Source organism: Rutidosis leptorrhynchoides, chromosome 6 (assembly GCF_046630445.1).
Source record: "Rutidosis leptorrhynchoides isolate AG116_Rl617_1_P2 chromosome 6, CSIRO_AGI_Rlap_v1, whole genome shotgun sequence".
Classification (NCBI taxonomy): Eukaryota; Viridiplantae; Streptophyta; class Magnoliopsida; order Asterales; family Asteraceae; genus Rutidosis; species Rutidosis leptorrhynchoides.
The window spans coordinates 378937899-378950632 of record NC_092338.1 but is presented as its reverse complement, the minus strand read 5'-3'; positions in this window follow the sequence as shown (position 1 = coordinate 378950632).

The following is a 12734-nucleotide window of genomic DNA, read 5'->3' as shown; positions in this document are numbered from 1 at the left end:
TGAGTCAAAGTCTTGGATACAAAACTCTTATCGGCACCCGAATCGAATAAACAAGTAACATAAGTGTTGTTGAGGAGAAACGTACCCGTGACTAATTCATTGTCATCTCGGGCTTCCTCGGTGTTGATGTTGAAAGCTCGTCCGCGCGTGTTGGTGTTGGTTTTCTTCTTCGGACACGCATTTCTAAAATGACCCGTTTGGCCACATTCATAACAAGTACCCGATTTTGGTGCATTGGGCACCTTTTGAGCGACGGGGGCGGCACTTCTACAATCGTTGGCCACATGACCACCCCTTTGGCACCGGTGGCAAAATAGATTGCTACATTCACCATAGTGGTGTTTGTGGCATTTGTTGCAAAATGGTTTATTTCCGCCATAACTTTTCTTGGCGTCGGAGGTGAAAAGCTTTTTGGTGAAGTTGTTGTAGTTGTTGCTTGATTGGGGGGCTTCCCATTTTCTTTTGTTGCCGCCCGATTTATCCTCGGCCTTAGGTGCCGGAACTACGATTTCGTCAACCGTTTCGATCAATTGGCGGGCCATGTTCAAAGCTTGTTGTAGGTTAGCGGGTTTGGATGACATCACTCCTTGTTTGATGCTCTTTGGAAGACCATCCATATAGAGTTCAACCCTTTGAGATTCGGGGTTCACGAGGTTGGGACACATCAAGGATAGCTCGGCGCATCGTTGATTGTAGGCCTTGAGATCGTTTCCGACCGCCTTTAAAGTCCTTAGCTCTTGTTCGAGCTTTCGGGTTTCTTCACGAGGGAAAAATTCGACGATCATTCTCTCTCTCAAATCGGCCCAAGAGAGGGCGTGAGCTTCATCGGTACCCACCGATTGTACATACGTGTTCCACCACGTGAGGGCAATACCGGCAAAGGTGTGGGTGGAATATTTGACCTTGTCTTGGTCTCGACAACCGCTTATGCTAAAGACGGCTTCCGTTTGCTCAAACCATCGGGTGAGCACGACCGGTCCCCCGGTTCCATCAAAAGTGTGAGGTTTGCACCCCATGAAGGATTTGTAGGAGCACCCTTCGTTTGAGTTACCGGCTCCATTGTTGTTGTTGTTGTTGTGGTTGTTGTTATTGTTGGAGGAGTGATCGGCCATGGCCGCTTCCACGGCGGTGGCTATCATTCGTTGTAGAGCTTGTTCGGGAGTCTCATGGCATGGCACACGACGAGGAGGCATTGTTCCTTCAAAACACAAGAATACCGTTGATTATTATTCTTAATAATACTAACCGTGATATGGAATAAGGATAGAGAAAAATTTTCCTTGACTCGCCTTAAATTCTTTATGTCATAATGTCGGAATGTTCATATGAGTCACCGTAATATAATCCCGGAAATCATATTACCCTAATTCATATGTGCATTCGACACTAATTCATATAGTCAAGGTGGCGCGTCAATTAAATTAAGTAACGTGGGATTAAGATTGAATAAGAATTTGATGTGATAGACGAGTTCGAGTAAGATGCACAAGTAGTCAAGTAATTCCTACTTCAAGTCTATATGCCGGTTGTAGTCTAGACTCACCAATGTACCCTATGACTCGGGGTTGACACCAATGAACTCTAAATCCCTACAACCAACGCTCTGATACCATCTGTAGCGACCCGACCAAATCATGATTGACGGCGCCGACTACTTCAGTCCCGTAGCGTGGTCATAAGTCTTTATCATGACGTTTGACCAAAATATGTCGCATCTATTTCATAAGTAAAAGGATGTTTCAAGTTTACAAATGTAGTTCAAAGACTAGTTACATTACAATGTTTAACGTACGAATGAAACGTATGCGACACAATTTAAAGTAGTCAAAAGACGCTCCAACTATGCATGTATACTCGACATCCAAGCAAGTATCAAAAAGAGTGCGGAAGCATGTATCAAGTAGCTTTCAAGGACCTGAGAAAACATATAGAAAACTGTCAACGAAAACGTTGGTGAAATCATAGGTGTTTTAGTAAACGTTGCATTTGAAACACAAGATTTAATATAATATGATTATCAAAATCATTTGCATTCCAAAGTTGTTATATTGTTTCGCGGGCACCCAATTATCAAACTTAACTGTTTTGCACCCTTTGCGTAGTGTTAGAACATACACTAGACCCGAAAATATATTTCATCCGCTAACGGTAGCGAACCGTCCGAATGAGGCTCGTCAAGCCCATGTGATCACATAATATAAGTTCACGTTTACACCCTGCAAGTGTAACTAATGATAATTGAATTGAGGCTTTTTGTTCAAACCCGTACGTGGAATGTTCGTTTTCGTACTTGTGTTCAATGTATAAAAGTATGATACGTATATGTTTCTCATCCCATAGTTTAAAGCATAAAAGTTGTTTGAAAGATGGGACTATGATCTCACCTTGAGTGCACGTATGAAAAGTACTTCACAAAGTAACGTGTGCGAAGGATAGTGCTAGTCTTGACCTAAACAAATAGGTCGTATCAATAACGGTAAACACGATAGGTCAAAGATGTTCAATTAGTCCTACGGCTCGTTACGACTCGATTATGTAGCATGTGAAATCAAATTGTCAAGTTTCATGCAAGATACAAGTATAGAAACAAGTTAGGAAGGTTGCATAATCATTTGGTTAAGTTTGACAAAAAGTCAAACTTTGGTCGGTCAAAGTCAACGAAAAAGTCAACACGTTCGGGTCGGGTCCCGAACTATTTTTCTGAGGTTTTTAATCATGTATGAGCATGTTAGAACAAGTTACGTGTGAATCGGAGGTGCGTAGCATAGCAAACATTATTCAAAAATTGACAAAGTTGGACAGACCGCTTTGGCGCGCCGCGCGGGTATATGGCGCGCCGCGCCATTACCTGTGCAGAGAATTCTGGCAGTTTTTAAGTTTTATGCACGAACCTAACTTCAACCAATCACCATTTATGACTCGCAAACAACCAAAGTATGTATCTTATATCATCGGAAAGGTATTTTGACAAGGAAAACAACTAAACACATTTCATCCATCACATTTACTTTTACAACAACCAAAACCACATTCAAAGCTCCTCATTAAATGCACTCAAGTTCATAAATGAAATTCGATGATTCGGCAACCAATTTACATGAATGATATGTCGTTTCGAAGGTGATCAAGCATACAATACAACCTAACACTTACAAATAACATTTCATGTCATTCAAAGCATCAAAAGTTCATTTCAAGTTCATCAAACCCTAACCCAAATCCACCAAAACCAATAATCAAGTTTATGAAGTTTTCTAAAACAACCTACACATCAAATTGAAGCTAGTGCTACTAGTAACACATTTAATACTTGCACTTTACCATAACAACAACATTTAAGCAACCAAATTTCCAAATCAAACACACCAAAGTTTATGTTCATGCTAGTTATTTCAAATAACGAAATCGAGCATATAAATCATATAATCATGTTAGACTTGAGCCATAGACACTAATTAACAACTTTATAAGTTAAAAACATCAAGAACACAAAATCTAGTGATTTTATAAAGTTACCCAAACTTGATGAAATCGGTATGGAATCGAAGAGGAAGATGAGAGGATTCCGAATATGCAATTTGTTTAGATGGATGCTTGCTCGATTTGATTTGGATGATGAATCCTTGAAGTGGTGTTTGAGAGATTTGGTGAAAGTATTAGAGAAAATGGAAAAAGAAAAGGAAATAAATGGATGGATGAGAGTGAAGGGTTGACTAGTTGACCTAGTCACCTCTTTGCTCTCTTGGCAACAATGGTCCCTCTAGTTCGGTTGCGGGTGCGTGAATTACCTAAACGAGATATTTTAAAACGCGTATTAACGAGGGATGTCATAATCATATAACGGACTTTATATAGTTAAACGGAAAAGTAAACAGAAAAAGGCGGGATGTTACATTACCTACTCCATAAAAGAAATTTCGTCCCGAAATTTAAGTAGGCGTAGTAGTCGTTGTTTCTTCCTCGGGATATTGCGTTTCCGGAGCCGGGAATAAATGAGGGTATTTCTTTTGCATTTGATCTTGCCTTTCCCAAGTAAACTCGGGTCCCCTTTTGGCGTTCCAACTGACTTTAACAATCGGGATTCGGCTTTATTTCAATGTCTTGACGGAGGTGTCCACAATTTCAACCGGTTCCTCCACAAAATGAAGTTTGTCATCAATAGTAAGTTCCTCGAGAGGGATGACGATATCGGGTTCGGCAAGACACTTTTTCAAGTTAGATACATGGAAGGTAGGATGAACGGAGTTCAATTGAGGCGGAAGATCTAAACGATAAGCAACGGTTCCAATACGCTCCAAGATTTCGAAAGGACCAATATACCGCGGATTTAGCTTCCCGCGTTTCCCAAAATGGATTACACCTTTCCAAGGTGCGACTTTTAGCATGACGCGGTCACCGACTTGAAATTCAAGGTCGTTGCGTCTTTTGTCGGTATAGCACTTTTGACGACTCCGGGCCGTCCGAAGCCTATCTCAAATTTGAACGATCTTTTCGGTGGTTTCGTGAATGAGTTCGGGTCCGGTGATTTGTACGTCGCCTACTTCGGCCCAACAAAGAGGAGAACGGCATTTTCGGCCATATAATGCTTCGAATGGGGCGGCTTTCATACTCGCGTGATAACTATTGTTGTAAGAGAACTCGGCGAGAGGTAAGTGCTTGTCCCAAGCTTTTCCAAAATCAACCATGCAAGCTCGTAACATGTCCTCTAAGGTTTGAATTGTACGTTCGCTTTGTCCATCGGTTTGAGGATGATATGCGGTGCTCATGTCTAAACGCGTTCCCAACGCTTCTTGCAAGGTACGCCAAAATCTAGAAACAAAACAGCCATCTCGGTCGGAGATAATCGATAAAGGTACACCGTGTCGGGCTACGATCTCCTTGATATAAAGTCGTGCAAGTTTCTCCATTTTGTCGGTCTCCTTCATGGAGAGAAAGTGTGCGGATTTGGTGAGACGGTCAACAATAACCCAAATGGTATCATAACCGCCCGTCGGTTTTGGTAGTTTGGTGATAAAATCCATTGTTATTCTTTCCCACTTCCATTGCGGGATTTCGGGTTGTTGAAGTAATCCGGACGGTCTTTGGTGTTCGGCTTTGACTTTGGAACATGTCAAACACTTGGAAACATAAGTAGCTACGTCCCTGTTGATGTTCGGCCACCAATATAGTTGTTTAAGGTCGTGGTACATCTTATTGGCACCGGGGTGAATCGAGTATTGTGACTTATGGGCTTCATCTAAAATAAGGCTTCGTAGGTCCCCATAACTAGGCACCCAAATCCTTCCGGCGTAATATCGGAGTCCGGTCTCCCTAATTTCGAATCGAGAGACGAGAATGTTCAAGAGCTCGTGTGAAAGGTTTTCATCCTTGAGAGCCTCATCTTGGGCTACCCGAATTTGGCTATTAAGGTTTGTGTGGATGGTGATGTTTAAGGCTCGGACACGAAGAGGCACCGCTCTTTCTTTTCGACTTAAGGCATCGGCTACTACATTTGCCTTCTCGGGATGGTAACGAAGCTCCCAATCGTAATCGTTTAAGGTTTCAATCCACCTTCGTTGTCTCATGTTTAGTTGCTTTTGGTCGAAGATGTGTTGGAGACTTTTGTGATCGGTAAAGATAGTACTCTTGGTTCCATAAAGATAGTGTCTCCACAATTTAAGTGCAAAGACAACGGCTCCGAGTTCGAGATCATGTGTCGTGTAGTTTCGTTCATGAATTTTGAGTTGTCGAGAAGCATAAGAAATGACTTTCGTTCGTTGCATCAACACACACCCAAAACCATGTTTCGAGGCGTCGCAATACACAACAAAATCGTCATTGCCTTCGGGAAGTGACAAGATAGGAGCGGTGGTTAGCTTTGTTTTCAAGATTTGAAATGCGGATTCTTGTTCGGTCGCCCAATTGAATTTCTTTCCCTTGTGAGTTAAAGCGGTTAGAGGACGAGCAACCAAAGAAAAATCCTTGATGAATCTACGGTAGTATCCGGCGAGACCCAAGAATTGACGAATGTGAGTAGGAGTAGTGGGAGTCTCCCATTTACTAATGGCTTCGATTTTCGTTGGATCGACTTTAATACCTTGGTCACTTACAACATGACCAAGAAATTGAACTTCCTTTAACCAAAATTCACACTTGGAGAATTTGGCATAGAGTTGTTCTTGTCTTAAAAGTTCAAGCACAAGTCGGAGGTGTTCCTCGTGTTCTTCTTCGCTTTTTGAATAGACTAAAATATCATCGATGAACACGATAACGAATTTGTCAAGATACGGTTTGCACACGCGGTTCATAAGATCCATGAACACCGCCGGTGCGTTAGTGAGACCAAATGGCATTACAAGAAATTCATAACTACCATAACGAGTTCGGAAAGCGGTTTTGGAGACATCTTCCCCCTTAACCCTCAATTGATGATAACCCGAGCGGAGATCGATTTTTTGAATATACACAAGACCCTTGTAGTTGATCAAAGAGGTCATCGATGCGAGGAAGAGGATATCGGTTTTTAACCGTCAATTTGTTTAGTTCACGATAATCAATGCATATTCGTAGGGATCCATCTTTCTTTTTAACAAACAAAATCGGAGTGCCCCAAGGTGAATGGCTAGGTTGGATAAAACCACGATCAAGTAGTTCTTGGATTTGACTTTGCAATTCTTGCATTTCGGATGGAGTGAGTCTATATGGTGCACGTGCTACGGGTGCGGCTCCCGGAATAAGATCGATTTGGAATTCAACCGGTCGATGAGGTGGAAGACCCGGCAATTCGTCGGGAAATACATCGGAATAGTCACTAACAATTGGCACATCATCGATGTGCTTCTCATCGGACTCGACTTTCTTAACGTGAGCAAGGATCGCAAAACAACCCTTATAGAGTAGTTTTCTAACTTTAATGCATGAAACGAGGTTGAGTCCGGTGCAACTCTTATCGCCATAGACGATCAAAGGTTCACCATTCTCGATAGGAATTCGAATTGCGTTAAGATCACAAAGGATGTGAGATTTCGTTTTGGCTAGCCAATTCATACCGATTATTACATCGAAACTTCCTAGTTCCATGGGTATCAAGTCAATTTTAAACTCATTACCCAAAATGTTTAACGTACACCCCAGGTAATATGTGTCGGCACTCAATAGTTTTCCGTTGGCCACTTCAATGGTATAAGTGGTATCTAGTGGAAGTGGTGGAGTATTAAAAGAATGAGTCAAAGTCTTGGATACAAAACTCTTATCGGCACCCGAATCGAATAAACAAGTAACATAAGTGTTGTTGAGGAGAAACGTACCCGTGACTAATTCATTGTCATCTCGGGCTTCCTCGGTGTTGATGTTGAAAGCTCGTCCGCGCGTGTTGGTGTTGGTTTTCTTCTTCGGACACGCATTTCTAAAATGACCCGTTTGGCCACATTCATAACAAGTACCCGATTTTGGTGCATTGGGCACCTTTTGAGCGACGGGGGCGGCACTTCTACAATCGTTGGCCACATGACCACCCCTTTGGCACCGGTGGCAAAATAGATTGCTACATTCACCATAGTGGTGTTTGTGGCATTTGTTGCAAAATGGTTTATTTCCGCCATAACTTTTCTTAGCGTCGGAGGTGAAAGGCTTTTTGGTGAAGTTGTTGTAGTTGTTGCTTGATTGGGGGGCTTCCCATTTTTTTTTGTTGCCGCCCGATTTATCCTCGGCCTTAGGTGCCGGAACTACGATTTCGTCAACCGTTTCGATCAATTGGCGGGCCATGTTCAAAGCTTGTTGTAGGTTAGCGGGTTTGGATGACATCACTCCTTGTTTGATGCTCTTTGGAAGACCATCCATATAGAGTTCAACCCTTTGAGATTCGGGGTTCACGAGGTTGGGACACATCAAGGATAGCTCGGCGCATCGTTGATTGTAGGCCTTGAGATCGTTTCCGACCGCCTTTAAAGTCCTTAGCTCTTGTTCGAGCTTTCGGGTTTCTTCACGAGGGAAAAATTCGACGATCATTCTCTCTCTCAAATCGGCCCAAGAGAGGGTGTGAGCTTCATCGGTACCCACCGATTGTACATACGTGTTCCACCACGTGAGGGCGATACCGGCAAAGGTGTGGGTGGAATATTTGACCTTGTCTTGGTCTCGACAACCGCTTATGCTAAAGACGGCTTCCGTTTGCTCAAACCATCGGGTGAGCACGACCGGTCCCCCGGTTCCATCAAAAGTGTGAGGTTTGCACCCCATGAAGGATTTGTAGGAGCACCCTTCGTTTGAGTTACCGGCTCCATTGTTGTTGTTGTTGTTGTGGTTGTTGTTATTGTTGGAGGAGTGATCGGCCATGGCCGCTTCCACGGCGGTGGCTATCATTCGTTGTAGAGCTTGTTCGGGAGTCTCATGGCGTGGCACACGACGAGGAGGCATTGTTCCTTCAAAACACAAGAATACCGTTGATTAGTATTCTTAATAATACTAACCGTGATATGGAATAAGGATAGAGAAAAAATTTCCTTGACTCGCCTTAAATTCTTTATGTCATAATGTCAGAATGTTCATATGAGTCACCGTAATATAATCCCGGAAATCATATTACCCTAATTCATATGTGCATTCGACACTAATTCATATAGTCAAGGTGGCGCGTCAATTAAATTAAGTAACGTGGGATTAAGATTGAATAAGAATTTGATGTGATAGACGAGTTCGAGTAAGATGCACAAGTAGTCAAGTAATTCCTACTTCAAGTCTATATGCCGGTTGTAGTCTAGACTCACCAATGTACCCTATGACTCGGGGTTGACACCAATGAACTCTAAATCCCTACAACCAACGCTCTGATACCATCTGTAGCGACCCGACCAAATCATGATTGACGGCGCCGACTACTTCGGTCCCGTAGCGTGGTCATAAGTCTTTATCATGACGTTTGACCAAAATATGTCGCATCTATTTCATAAGTAAAAGGATGTTTCAAGTTTACAAATGTAGTTCAAAGACTAGTTACATTACAATGTTTAACGTACGAATGAAACCTATGCGACACAATTTAAAGTAGTCAAAAGACGCTCCAACTATGCATGTATACTCGACATCCAAGCAAGTATCAAAAAGAGTGCGGAAGCATGTATCAAGTAGCTTTCAAGGACCTGAGAAAACATATAGAAAACTGTCAACGAAAACGTTGGTGAAATCATAGGTGTTTTAGTAAACGTTGCATTTGAACCACAAGATTTAATATAATATGATTATCAAAATCATTTGCATTCCAAAGTTGTTATATTGTTTCGCGGGCACCCAATTATCAAACTTAACTGTTTTGCACCCTTTGCGTAGTGTTAGAACATACACTAGACCCGAAAATATATTTTATCCGCTAACGGTAGCGAACCGTCCGAATGAGGCTCGTCAAGCCCATGTGATCACATAATATAAGTTCACGTTTACACCCTGCAAGTGTAACTAATGATAATTGAATTGAGGCTTTTTGTTCAAACCCGTACGTGGAATGTTCGTTTTCGTACTTGTGTTCAATGTATAAAAGTATGATACGTATATGTTTCTCATCCCATAGTTTAAAGCATAAAAGTTGTTTGAAAGATGGGACTATGATCTCACCTTGAGTGCACGTATGAAAAGTACTTCACAAAGTAACGTGTGCGAAGGATAGTGCTAGTCTTGACCTAAACAAATAGGTCGTATCAATAACGGTAAACACGATAGGTCAAAGATGTTCAATTAGTCCTACGGCTCGTTACGACTCGATTATGTAGCATGTGAAATCAAATTGTCAAGTTTCATGCAAGATACAAGTATAGAAACAAGTTAGGAAGGTTGCATAATCATTTGGTTAAGTTTGACAAAAAGTCAAACTTTGGTCGGTCAAAGTCAACGAAAAAGTCAAGACGTTCGGGTCGGGTCCCGAACTATTTTTCTGAGGTTTTTAATCATGTATGAGCATGTTAGAACAAGTTACGTGTGAATCGGAGGTGCGTAGCATAGCAAACATTATTCAAAAATTGACAAAGTTGGACAGACCACTTTGGCGCGCCGCGCGGGTATATGGCGCGCCTCGCCATTACCTGTGCAGAGAATTCTGGCAGTTTTTAAGTTTTATGCACGAACCTAACTTCAACCAATCACCATTTATGACTCGCAAACAACCAAAGTATGTATCTTATATCATCGGAAAGGTATTTTGACAAGGAAAACAACTAAACACATTTCATCCATCACATTTACTTTTACAACAACCAAAACCACATTCAAAGCTCCTCATTAAATGCACTCAAGTTCATAAATGAAATTCGATGATTCGGCAACCAATTTACATGAATGATATGCCGTTTCGAAGGTGATCAAGCATACAATACAACCTAACACTTACAAATAACATTTCATGTCATTCAAAGCATCAAAAGTTCATTTCAAGTTCATCAAACCCTAACCCAAATCCACCAAAACCAATAATCAAGTTTATGAAGTTTTCTAAAACAACCTACACATCAAATCGAAGCTAGTGCTACTAGTAACACATTTAATACTTGCACTTTACCATAACAACAACATTTAAGCAACCAAATTTCCAAATCAAACACACCAAAGTTTATGTTCATGCTAGTTATTTCAAATAACGAAATCGAGCATATAAATCATATAATCATGTTAGACTTGAGCCATAGACACTAATTAACAACTTTATAAGTTAAAAACATCAAGAACACAAAATCTAGTGATTTTAGAAAGTTACCCAAACTTGATGAAATCGGTATGGAATCGAAGAGGAAGATGAGAGGATTCCGAATATGCAATTTGTTTAGATGGATGCTTGCTCGATTTGATTTGGATGATGAATCCTTGAAGTGGTGTTTGAGAGATTTGGTGAAAGTATTAGAGAAAATGGAAAAAGAAAAGGAAATAAATGGATGGATGAGAGTGAAGGGTTGACTAGTTGACCTAGTCACCTCTTTGCTCTCTTGGCAACAATGGTCCCTCTAGTTCGGTTGCGGGTGCGTGAATTACCTAAACGAGATATTTTAAAACGCGTATTAACGAGGGATGTCATAATCATATAACGGACTTTATATAGTTAAACGGAAAAGTAAACGGAAAAAGGCGGGATGTTACAATAAAAACTCCAATCTACTATGACAACACAAGTGCTATTGCTATTACCAACAATCCTGTGATGCATTCTAGAACGAAGCACATTGACGTTCGATATCATTTCATAAGGGATCATATTCAAAAAGGAGATGTGGAGCTACATTTTATTTAAACAGACCAGCAGTTAGCAGATCTCTTCATAAAGCCCTTAGATGAGAAACGTTTTAACTATCTCATCTCTGAGCTGGGTATGCTTGAACTCTAAAATAAAAGACAAATTTGTTGGTGTGCTGGCTCTACAACATGTAGGACAAACCAGCAAGCTACAACTTTCACTTACTGCCTACATGTCAAACAGTCAGCACAACAAGGTCTTTTATATCTTGGTTAGTCAATGTTCAAATTGAAATAATAAATAGCTCACAATACTTAAATGATACCTTAAATCTGAAACTCATTTACTCCCAATGATTTAAAATTAAATTCATAACATATTAAATGTCACAAAGAATTTTTGTATTTAATACAAAATGTATCTTATGGTTTTTTAACTTCATTTTTGAATTGAAAACTGATGCATTTAATGCTTAATGGGAGGTATGAGTGCTCAAGCCGATTAAACATCATGTCAACAGTCTGTGTCCCCTCGAAAATGCGCCAGTCTGTCACATCTGCCCACACGCCTGCAGATGACAGTTGCCATTTTCTCTCTCCTGCACTTTTTCCACCAATCCGAAAGGTTAAATAAGGCGATCCATTCAACATAATAACTTTCGGTTATTAACTCTTTGATTTACCTTTCACATACACACACACACACACACACACACTTTTCTCTCTAAATTCCTAAATCTTCAAATCTTCAAATCTTTCAAACTCTCATCTTCAACAAGCTCATCAATGGCAGACCAACAACAACAACAACAACAATCACCACCCATAGAAAACCAACCAGAGGAACAACAATCACAGCAACAACAACCAGAACAGCAACCTCCATCGGTCATCGAGGAACAAGTTGTACATGGTCCATTGTTCAATCTTCATCCTAATCTAGTCAGTGCTGCTAATGCACCAGATCACACTCTTATTCGCCTTTCGAGAGGCAATGCTGCTCATGTCCTGTCCATTCCCAAATCCAAAGCCAACATGGGCTATGAAATGTTAATCGATTATATACGACAATCACCTCTGGCTCGAGCAATTACAGGTGTACCTTCGCGTCTTTATCCAGCCTGCTTAGCCATATTCTAGTATACTGCTACCATGGCCACCACTCCACAGAACGTTCCATGTATTCGTGGCATGGTTACTAAAACCCTACCCTGCTCAATCACCGTTGATGCCATCCGACGAGCTCTTCATCTGCCAAGTGGACCTTTTGTTACTTTACCTACCAGTGATGAGTTTAGAAGGGAGGTACTGGAGATTATAGGGTTCAATCGACCAGTGGCTCATACGCCCTTAAGGAAGCATATGCCACCTCTATGATATTATTTCTTTGGATTGCTGACTCAATGCATCAGCCAGAAGTCAGAGAGTTTTTGAGCAGTGCTCAGATTTTGAGCTGAAGATTGGTCACGGGTTGCTGTTTAACCGCAATATTGATTATGCTGGTGAAATTTTCTTGCGACTAAGGGAAATGGTGCTTGCACCCAAAC